Source organism: Mandrillus leucophaeus, unplaced genomic scaffold (genome assembly GCF_000951045.1).
Source record: "Mandrillus leucophaeus isolate KB7577 unplaced genomic scaffold, Mleu.le_1.0 Scaffold27, whole genome shotgun sequence".
In the NCBI taxonomy this organism is placed as follows: Eukaryota; Metazoa; Chordata; class Mammalia; order Primates; family Cercopithecidae; genus Mandrillus; species Mandrillus leucophaeus.
In genome coordinates, this window is record NW_012102809.1 from 7,296,510 (window position 1) to 7,306,620 (window position 10,111).

The 10,111-nt window shown below is 49.8% G+C and overlaps 1 pseudogene; it reads right to left on the reverse strand.

Annotated features, from left to right (window-relative positions):
• Positions 1-547: 547 nt before the first annotated feature.
• Positions 548-1,034, reverse strand: LOC105542911 (annotated as a pseudogene).
• Between the last annotated feature and the right edge of the window lie 9,077 nt (positions 1,035-10,111).

Here is a 10,111-nt window from a genome sequence, read left to right on the forward strand (position 1 = left end):
CAGGATGGTGTGCAGTGGCACAATCTTGGCTCACCACAACCTCCACCTCTCAGGTTCAAGCAATTCTCCTATCTCAGCCTCCCAAGTAGCTGAGACTACAGGAGTCTGCCACCACGCCCGGCTAATTTTTGTATTTTTAGTAGAGACAGGGTTTCACTATGTTGATCAGGCTGGTCTTGAACTCCTGACCTCAGGTGATCCACCCATCTTGGCCTCCCAAAGTCCTGGGATTACAGGCATGAGCTACTGCACCTGGTTTTTTTGTTTTTGTTTTTTTCTTTTTTTCCTAGGCAAAGAACTTTATTAACCTTTGTTTCAAACTTTATTCCCAGGCCTTTTCCAGCTTAATTAGCTGCAAAGAATGAAATAGCGTATAAGCAAAAGATGAAAAGAGCTGCAGTGTCCAAAGGACTTGGGCTTACAAATTATTAGAGATCTAGATTTTATCAGCTCCATAAACAAAAATTTCTTCAAATGCATTCATAATATAAGATAGCAGCTCCCAGCAACTTCTTCAAGGTGTATCTTCTTCAGAAGTTGGCTCAATTCAGTTTGTCTCATTCTTGGAAGCCTCATCAAAATTCTCTACAAGATCTGGAACTTCATTATATCATCCTCTCCAGTAGCAAGTGGCGCTTTTCCGTCCACAGGTTATTTGTGCAGAGCTTCAGCCAGTCTGCTTAACCTGGTGAGACTGTCTGCACCAAGCTGGTTTAAGATGCCAGGTGGCATTTCTATCAGCTGCTCTGTCTCAGCAGGGCCTATAATGTTGAAGGTGTTTGCTGCCAGAGATGCCGGAACTTTAGGTTTGTGAAAGTGGATCACTGTTCCTTGGTTTGTACACACATTCACCTCTTCAATACTAGAGGTATTGTTTAACCCTAACTTCTTTAAGGAGAACTGAAGATTTTATCATCTGCTGTGGCTGTCCCATGAACCACTTTCTTCTTTTTGCCGGCAGTTCCTTTCCCACCAATGCGCACTTGTACCTGTAATTTGTGGAGTTTTCCCTGGTTCATGATTATTTCTTTCATCTCGTCGGAGGAGATAAGGGGCAATGCGGGAGTCTAGGGTGGGTGTTCAGGGGGTCTCAGGTGGACCAGCTGAGATTAGGCGTACACACGTGGGGATGCCCATTTGTTCATCTTTAAACTGGAGATGGTGATGCCAGCCCCTCAAAGTCATTGCGAGGTGACTCAGATAAGCCACACCAAGTTCCTGGAAAGCAGTCACTGATGAATAAATGGTGTTTCCTCCCTTGCTTGCCTACAATGAAGACTTGTAAAATATTTGTCCAACCGAGAACATCTTGAATAAGTTAAAGGAGGGAAAAAAATCATATTCGGATGTGAAAGTGATTTATAATTTACCTCCAGGGAAGATTCCAGAAGAGTTCAAAATCACCTGAGTGACACATCACATTGGAAAAAGTGCCCTGCTTCCCAGGTGACCTCAAAGGACAATGCTCATTTGGAAACATGAACTCAGGCATGTTCTGCTTTTATTTTCAAAAAATGTCATTTCTCTCCATGGTGGCCGCACCTCATAAATGGGCCAGTTTGGCTTTTAGCATCTCTCCATTCTCTGCTCAACCTTGGTAGACTGGCTTAACGATCACCTAAATGGGTCAAAATCAGGCAAAAAGATTAGGAGACATAGAAACGTCTGGAGAGACCATCTACCTCTGAATTTCCCGCTAAGTAAGCATGAACATCCGTATTGAAGAAGCCACTTTGTATTACTTGCTGCTAAAAATGCCGTAACTGGGCACGGTGGCTCACGTCTGTAATGCCAGCACTTTGGGAGGCTGAGGCAGGAAGATCACGAGGTCAGGAGATCGAGACCATCCTGACTAACACGGTGAAACCCCGTCTCTACTAAAAAAATAAAAAATAAATAAAAAATAAAAATTAGCTGGGTGTGGTGGCGGGCACATGTAGTCCCAGCTACTCGGGAGTGGGGCCTGGTGGGAAGTATTTGGATCATGAGGGCGGATCCTTCATGAGTGGCTTCATGCCATCCCCTTGGTGATGAGTGAGTTCTTTCAAGAGCTGGTTGTTTAAAAGTGTGTGGCAGGAGAATGGCGTGAACCTGGGGGGCAGTGCTTGCAGTGAGCCAAGATTGTGCCACTGCATTCTAGTCTGGGCGACAGAGTGAGACTCCTTCTCAAAAAAAAAAAAAAAAAAAAAAAAAAGCACCATAACTGATTTAAACAAAAGAAGGAATTATGCCAGGTTCTCTTGTAGTCAGAAATCAGGTTGAGACCACAAAATGTGTTAAGCGGAAATGGGCTTAAGGAGTCATAGAAAGCACATTGATCCATGCCTGGGTGTGGAGCCCTTGCTAGGCACCAGGTGCTTTCTTTTTTTTTTTTTTGAGATAGAGTCTCACTCTATCACCCAGGCTGGAGTGCAATGGCGCGATCTCGGCTCACTGCGACCTCTGGCTCCTGGGTTCAAGCAATTCTCCCTCCTCAGCCTTCCAAGTAGCTGGGACTACAGGTGCCCACCACCACACCTGACTAATTTTTGTAATTTTAGCAGTGATGAGGTTTCGCCCTGTTGGCCAGTCTGGTCTTGAACTCCTGACCTCAGCTAATTCACCTGCCTCAGCCTCCCAAAGTGCTGGGATTACAGGCACGAGCCACCGAGCCCAGCCCACCAGGTACTATTCTAAACCTTTCATGCACTTGGTCTCTTGCAGACTCCCATGAGCCAGATGTTCTTACTGCTCCCTCCAGAGATGAGGAAACGAAAGCAACAAGAGGCTGACTAAATTACCCAAGGTTTCAGAGCGAGTGTGTGGAACAGCAGGATTTGCACCCAGGCAGTTGAGCTCTGGGGTTCACCTTCTTTCTCACTACCCCACTGGGCACCTGGTAACAGATGGTTCCCCCCAGAGGCCATCATTTGGGGTACAACCTGCCTGAAAGGGTCCACATTCTTCACGTTTGGTCTCATTTCCAGAGGGGAGGAAATGAAGACAGCATGGATGCAAAGAATGATCTGTTCCATGCCTCAAGCGCATCGATATGGTTTGGGTCTGTGTCCCTGTCAGATCTCATGTAAAATTGTAATCCCCAGTGTTGGAAGTGGGGCCTGGTGGGAAGTATTTGGATCATGAAGGCGGATCCTTCATGAATGGCTTAACGCCATTCCCTTGGTGATGAGTGAGTTCTTTCAAGAGCTGGTTGTTTAAAAGTGTGTAGCACCTGCTCCCTCCCCCTCTCTTACTTCCGCTCTGGCCATGTAATGTGCCTGATCCTACTTCACCTTCTACCGTGAGTAAAACTTCCTGAGACTTTGCCAGAAACCAAGCAGATGCCGATGCCATGCTTCTTGTACAGCCTGCAGAACTGTGAGCCAATTAAACCTCTTCTCTTTATAAATGACCTAGTCTCAGGTATGCCTTTATAGCAATGCAAGATTGGCCTAACACACCCATGTTTTCTCTCTAGCAGTTTTAACATCCTCCTCACACTCTCCAGGTCACCCACTCTGTCCACCCCTTGCTGCTTCCCTGCACCGCATCTCTGTACTTGGAGATCCTGGCCTTCCTGCTCTCCCTTTCATGCCCAGGCCAGCAGCTCCTCTTCCTATCAAGGGCAAGTCCATGTTGTTTTTACAGATGCTTCCTTCCAGTCAGTCTTCTTTTGAGGAAATGTATTCCACTTTCAGACAGAGATGAGAGGAAAAATCAAAGTAACCAAACATAGAGAAAACATGTAGTGTGCAAAGCCCCTTACCCCTACTCAATAAACAACTGCTAAAATCATGGTAGCTATGCCTAACTCTTACAAATTCAGTTCAGTTCTATACATTTCAGGCTTACGAACACTTGCAAATATCACAGTTAAGACGTGTTAAACACCTCTTCTTTCATTAAAAAATAAAATCTCACAAATAAATCCACAATAGTAATAGGTTGAGCGTATGCCCTTCCAAGCACAGTCAAGGCAACCACCTGTGTTCTTTTTCTACCTAACAAAATATAGTTGTCATGCTTTAGTCACAGAATTACAATGCTTTGCTTTCATGACAATAAGCACTGATTAGGTTTTTAACATGTGCTCCCGGGAAACCAAAACTGTGTGTCCAACAGTCCCTGGAAGCTGACGCCATGTTCTGTAAGAAGATGATAGAGTTCCAGCGCAGAATACCTCCTCGCCCTCAAAGCCCTCACAGTGCTTCATCAACAGTGATCTCTGCTGAGCAGAGGCACAAAGAGGCAATGCGACATTTGGTGACAGCAATAGACTAGGACTTGGGATCTCTGCCGCTTGGTGGCCCTTGCAGTTGCTGCTTTGCTTTTTAGGACACCTTTCTTGCTTGTCCCTGTGGGTAAATGCTGACTTACTCTGCAAAACCGTGCTGAAAAAAGTCTCCTCGATTCCCCAAGACCCAGAAATTTTCTATTTTGCACTGTTCACTGCAGCTCATGGCTGCCACATTGATTGAGTAATCATTCATTTGCAACTTTAAAAGGAAGAGAACTCACTCTATTCATCCTTGGAATCCTCATCTCCCCACGCTGTCCCTCAGCACTCATAACACTGTGGCTGGCAAAGGAAGCCGGTGGAAGCCGGATGAATAAAACATGGGTGAGTGGCAGAATGTACACCACTGGTGAAGGAGGTTCACCCCCTCAAGGATGTCACTTTGTTCACAGACATCCCCAACTTTGGCCTCCTCTTCACGTCTTCCCTCCCCATCCCAACTGTAAAAAGACGTAAAGATGGCGTCCTAGTCCTTTTTCTATTGTTTATAACAGAATACTGGAGACTGGGTGATTTAGAAGAAATGAAATGTCTTTCTTACAGTTCTGGAGGCTGGGAGGTCCAGGGTCAAGGGGCTGCATTTGGGGAGAGCCTTCCTGCTGGTAGGGACACTACAGAGTCTCATGACAGCACAGGGCATCTTGTGGGGAGGGGGCTGAGCGGGCAGGCACAGGCCTCTCTTCCTGTCATAAAGCCAGCCGCTCCCAAGACAACGCTTTAGTTCATTAATCCGTTAATCTGTGAATGGACCCAATCACCTCTCTTTTTCTTTCTTTTTTTTTTTTTTTTTTTTTTGAGACAGAGTCTCACTCTGTCACCCAGGCTGGGGTGCAGTGGCGAGATCTCGGTTCACTGCAAGCTGCATCTCCCGGGTTCAAGCTGTTCTCCTGCCTCAGTCTCCCGAGTAGCTGGGACTACAGGCACCTGCCACCATGCCCAGCTAATTTTTTGTATTTTTAGTAGAGACGGGGTTTCACCTTGTTAGCCAGGATGGTCTCGATCTCCTGACCTTGTGATCCGCCCGCCTCGGCCTCCCAAAGTGCTGGGATTCCAGGCGTGAGCCACCGCGCCCGGCCAACCCAGTAACCTCTTAAGGGTCCTACCTCTCCATCCTGCCACACTGGGGCTTGAATTTCCACAGGAGTTTGGGAGGGAGCAAACATTCAAACCCTAAGCATGGAAAGAGTCTCATCCGTGATACAACAACCTTCCTTGAACATTCCTTCCCAGCCATCTAAAGCCTTTTGAAAACTGGCTGCTTGGTTTTCATGAGGCCAGAAAATTTTGTAAAAGCCAACTGTGGTTCTAAGAAAAGATTTTGCTGAGTGAAGTGAAACTCCTCTCATCGCTGCCTGCAGACTGAGGGCAACTTCCCCAGTGTGGCCTCTAGAGAGGAGGGGGAGCCCCAGCTGAGCCTGGGTGGTGAGGAGTGGGAGTCAGGGGGCACTGAGGGTCTTGCTCTACTTGTGAAGGAATGAGCATAAAGAAGGCCTGGCCCAGGAGCCCACGGCTTACAGAGAGAGAGAGCAGCCAGCGTCCTATCTCTGCAGCTGCTTTTCCCTCTGCTGTGAAGCTCTTAACCCACAGATACTCAGCTCACCCTGAATGGAAAACACTAGCCAAATGCCACCTCCTCCAGGAAGTCTTCTGGGGTTCTTCTGGCCAGAATTAACCCCCCTCTCCATTATTCTCCCTTGTCATGGCCCTATTCTACCCAGGGACATTGCTGTGTTTGTTAGCCTGATGGTAAACCCTAGAGGTCGGTGACTGTATCTTAATCTTTTCGTTCCCTCCACCCTATCCGTACTCATTCTCCCTCTCCTTTCTCTTTCTCTCTTTCTGTCTCTTCATTTTTCTCTCCATCTCTCCATCTCTCTCACTGTATATCTCTCTGTCTCCCTCACCCTCCATCTCTCCATCTCTTTCTCTCTGTTTCCCTCTGTGTCTCTCTCTCACTCCTCCCTCTGTCTCTCACATGCCTTCACATTCTGTTTTTCGGTCTCCCTCTCCCTCTCTCTCGCACACACAAACACAAACACACACACACACACACACACTCACTCAGCACGATGCTGGTCCCGAGAACCTTTCAAAAGAGCTTGTTGAGTAGCTCTCAGAGAATCTCTCCACTTCCACAAAGAAAGGGTGACTAATTCCTTCCAGTGCTTGATAGGGAGAAGTGAGTTTTCAAATCTGTCTGAAACACAAAAACTGAACTCAAGCCACACCAGTCCAGACCCTTTGGTGGCCCAAGAAAATACTCACCCACTTTGACACCGCTCCTGGATTTTCCAGATCCCTTGCATTTTAGAAAGCAGAGTAGCTGCCCCCACTCCTGGGTGCCTTGCTTCGTGCCCATATCGTCCTCTTACAATAAAGCTTCTGAGACTCTGTGCAACATAATGTTGCAGAGATGCCGTGGAGAACCATGAATTTACAAGTGAGGAAACCAAGGCCCTGAGGACAAGGTGCTGGCCCCCAGTTTCACAGCCCGCTGGTGTCAGGACTCGGGCTCAGGCCTCTGGCTCCGCAGAGCGTTCCCCTTATGGTGGGTGACAGGTCCCCCGACAGTGACTTCTGCTTGGTTTGCCTTTTTTTTTTTTTTTGAGATGGAGTCTCACCCTGCCACCCAGGCTGGAGTGCAATGGGGCAATCTCATCTCACTGCAACCTCCACCTCCCGATTCTCCTGCCTCCGCCTCCTGAGTAACTGGGATTACAGGCATGTGCCACCATACCTGGCTAATTCTTGTATTTTTAGTGGAGACAGGGTTTCACCATGTTGGCCAGGCTGTTCTTGAACTCCTGACCTCCGGTGATCTGCCCACCTTGGCCTCCCAAAGTGCTGGGATTGCAGGCATGAGCCACCGCGCCCAGCCTGGTTTTCCATTTAAAAAGAATTAAAGGTTTCATGTCTTATGGTACTGCCGACTCTTAAGATTCAACTAATAAGGAGGAGAAAAAGAAATTTGAACAGGGGAGGCACCAGATCCCTTCACAAACCGTGACCTTCCTGTAGGCTGGCCGCAGGGGCTGCCTGACCACACCTCACCTGCAGCCATGCCTGGCGCGCTTACTTACTGCAATGTGGGACAGTTTCCTGACCTTGGGGGAGGCCATGGGGATGGGCAGCCACGGTGGGGTGGGATGCCCTGGCCTTGCTCTGCGAGACAGCCCTGCTCCCTGCCTCCTTCCTGCACCTGTGGTGAGAGATGATAAATTGACAAGGCCCCAGCGAGTGGCTGCAGTTCCAGGCAGTGTGGCGCCCTAGTGGAAATACATGGGGAAAAGCAGGGCCAAGCCCCCAAGCATGAGGGCAGAAAGGGTCAGGGAGGGACCAGGAAAGAAGCATTACCGCATTGCCGCTGCCAGGAATCAGAACACTTGAGCCTTTTAAAATAGTGAGTGGCAGGGCTGGAGAGTTTCCCCTGGGTGTGAATGAATAACTAACCCCGGGATTACAACGCTTGGCTTCCTTGCTCTCCCCTCTGGGCCTGGAATGGCTCCTGCCTCAGTTTACCCATCTGAAAACTACCTAACGAGGTGCATCCTCAGCCCAGGGATGGGAAAGGATGAGTGAGCAGAGGTAAGGGGGATGGCCCAGGTGGCTGGCTGCATTCTCTGCCGTCCGCCCTCCTGCCCTCCTTCTGGCCACGTCACCTCTCCTCCCTCTCTTTGAATCAGATTGACCCAATCACAGCCTGATCATCCACCTTCCACCCCGTAGGCATCTCCCGAGACACACTGGGTGGAGGATGACTGTGCTACCTCTCCTCACCAAAAATCTCTCCCTTCTATGAGCACCTCCCTGCTGGGACTAGCCCTGCCTCTCAGGTCACCAGCTGCCGCACCAGCCCTTGTGCGTGCTGGGAGACAACACCATCACTGAGCTCATCACAATCTCTTCTTGCCCCCTCAGTGTCGTTCTTGCTTCCACAAGGGTGCTGGGCTCCTGACATCAGCACCCAGCTCCTTCAGACACACCCCCCTGCCATCTGCTTGAATCAGGGGCCAATACAGAGAGGCAACCTGGAGTCCTCAGGGTCCCCGCGAGCTGGGGACAGAGTGGTCATCATTACTTACATGGTCAAGATGTCCTCTTTGTCATTGGTCATGTGCTTATTCTTTGCTGGAGGGAAAAAACTGATGGATGTTATTCTTTAATAAAAGTTTAAAGAAAAAAGAGTGGAGGGAGTGCCAAGGAGCCAGAGGATGGTGTACAAATTGGGAGAAAGGGGAGGTGAGGGAGCACCTGCTCAGAGGCAGCCCTTTTGAGGCCATGCAGTGACACCTGGAACTTGAGGTGAGCCACAGCATGATGGGCCGCTTCCCGTCCAAGGCACCACCGCGGAGGCTCCCTGTGGGATCTGAAGAGTGAGGAAGGTGAGGACGGCCACCAACCGAGACAGCGCGACCAAGCTGGGTTCTCCGACCCAGCCTTTTCACGTGCCTAGTGTGGCATCAGCAAACAAAAAGGAACTGCGAGCACTGCCCTTGTCCCCCGCTGAGCCCTGGAGAAGCCCTGCAGTCCTGCTCTGTCGGATGAGGCTTTGTCACAGAGGAAGCATCGCGTTCGTCATTGCTAATGATGAACAGGTGACAGGGCACTGCCAAGTGCTGAACCTCATGAGGGCACAAGCAAGCCACCCACCAGGAATTAAAGGGGGTCACGGGGTTTACTCAGAACAAGCCAGGTGCCTTTCAAGTAGGGATTGTGTAATCCTCGCCATAGCCTAATCAGGTCTATGTCGGAGCCTCATTTGCAGATACAGACACTGAGGCCCAGAGAGGCTGTCATACACCACGGTTGCACAGCAGCTGGGGGAGCCGGGATTTGAACCCAAGACTCCAAAGCCCCTTCTCCTTGCCTTGCCCAAGCTGCCCTCTCATGAGATCGGCAGGCAATCTTGCTATCATTGAGCATCTAAAGCTGTCGCCAGAGGAAGGTGGAAAGGTGAGGACACACCGCTTCTCCTCACTGTCCAGCAAGTCCCTGCCTGACTCCTGCCCTGCCTCAGGGGAAGGAAACACAAAAAGGGCAGATCCTTTCCTGGTGCTGGACACACCCCGTGACGTGTCCCAGGGGTATGTGGATGCTTCTGTCCTGAGTGAGCCATCAAGGCCGGGCGAGAACCAAGCATCTTGCGGTGCTGAGACACACCTGGGGCCAGGCTCCTCCTTCAGGGAGGAAGAAAGATGTGGCGAGATGAGTAATGAGGCCAGGCAGGGAGGAACCTGGCTGGTTTCAGTGAACGCAGGCTGGGAAAGCACCCAGCTACTTTCTGTTCAGGACACCACTCTGCGGGGAGGGCTCCTCTCTTCACGGTTCTGTTTCATCGCGATATCTATCCTGATACGTCCAAATGCTGTCTATGACCCTTCTGCAACCTCAGTGCCTCAGAAGTGGCTAGCGGTCCTTGATTTGACCATAATGTCCTGCAGATTGGACCTTATTTCCATCTCCTCAGAAGCTTTTTGGAAACAAGAAAGGCCATTTGAGAGTGCAGGGGTAACAGGGCCCCAGGACAGCCTGAGGCTGATGCCAAGCTGATGGGGTCAATCTAGCCCACAGGAGCCTAGAAGGAATATGTCTGACTTCCTGCTCCAAGCGTATGGGAGGGGAAGAGGAGGCAGAAGATAGAAAACGGGGAGACAGTGTCTGCCTGGAGGGGTTTTAGGGCAAGGCGCAGGAGGAGGATAGGGTGCAGGCCAAGGCTAGCATGACGCCAGCACAGCCCTGGCTGGACAGAGGTGCTGCTGCCGGCAAGAACCCACCTCATACTCATCCTCATCTGTTGCCTATTAAAGACTCCATGGTTTCCACAGAAACAAAACG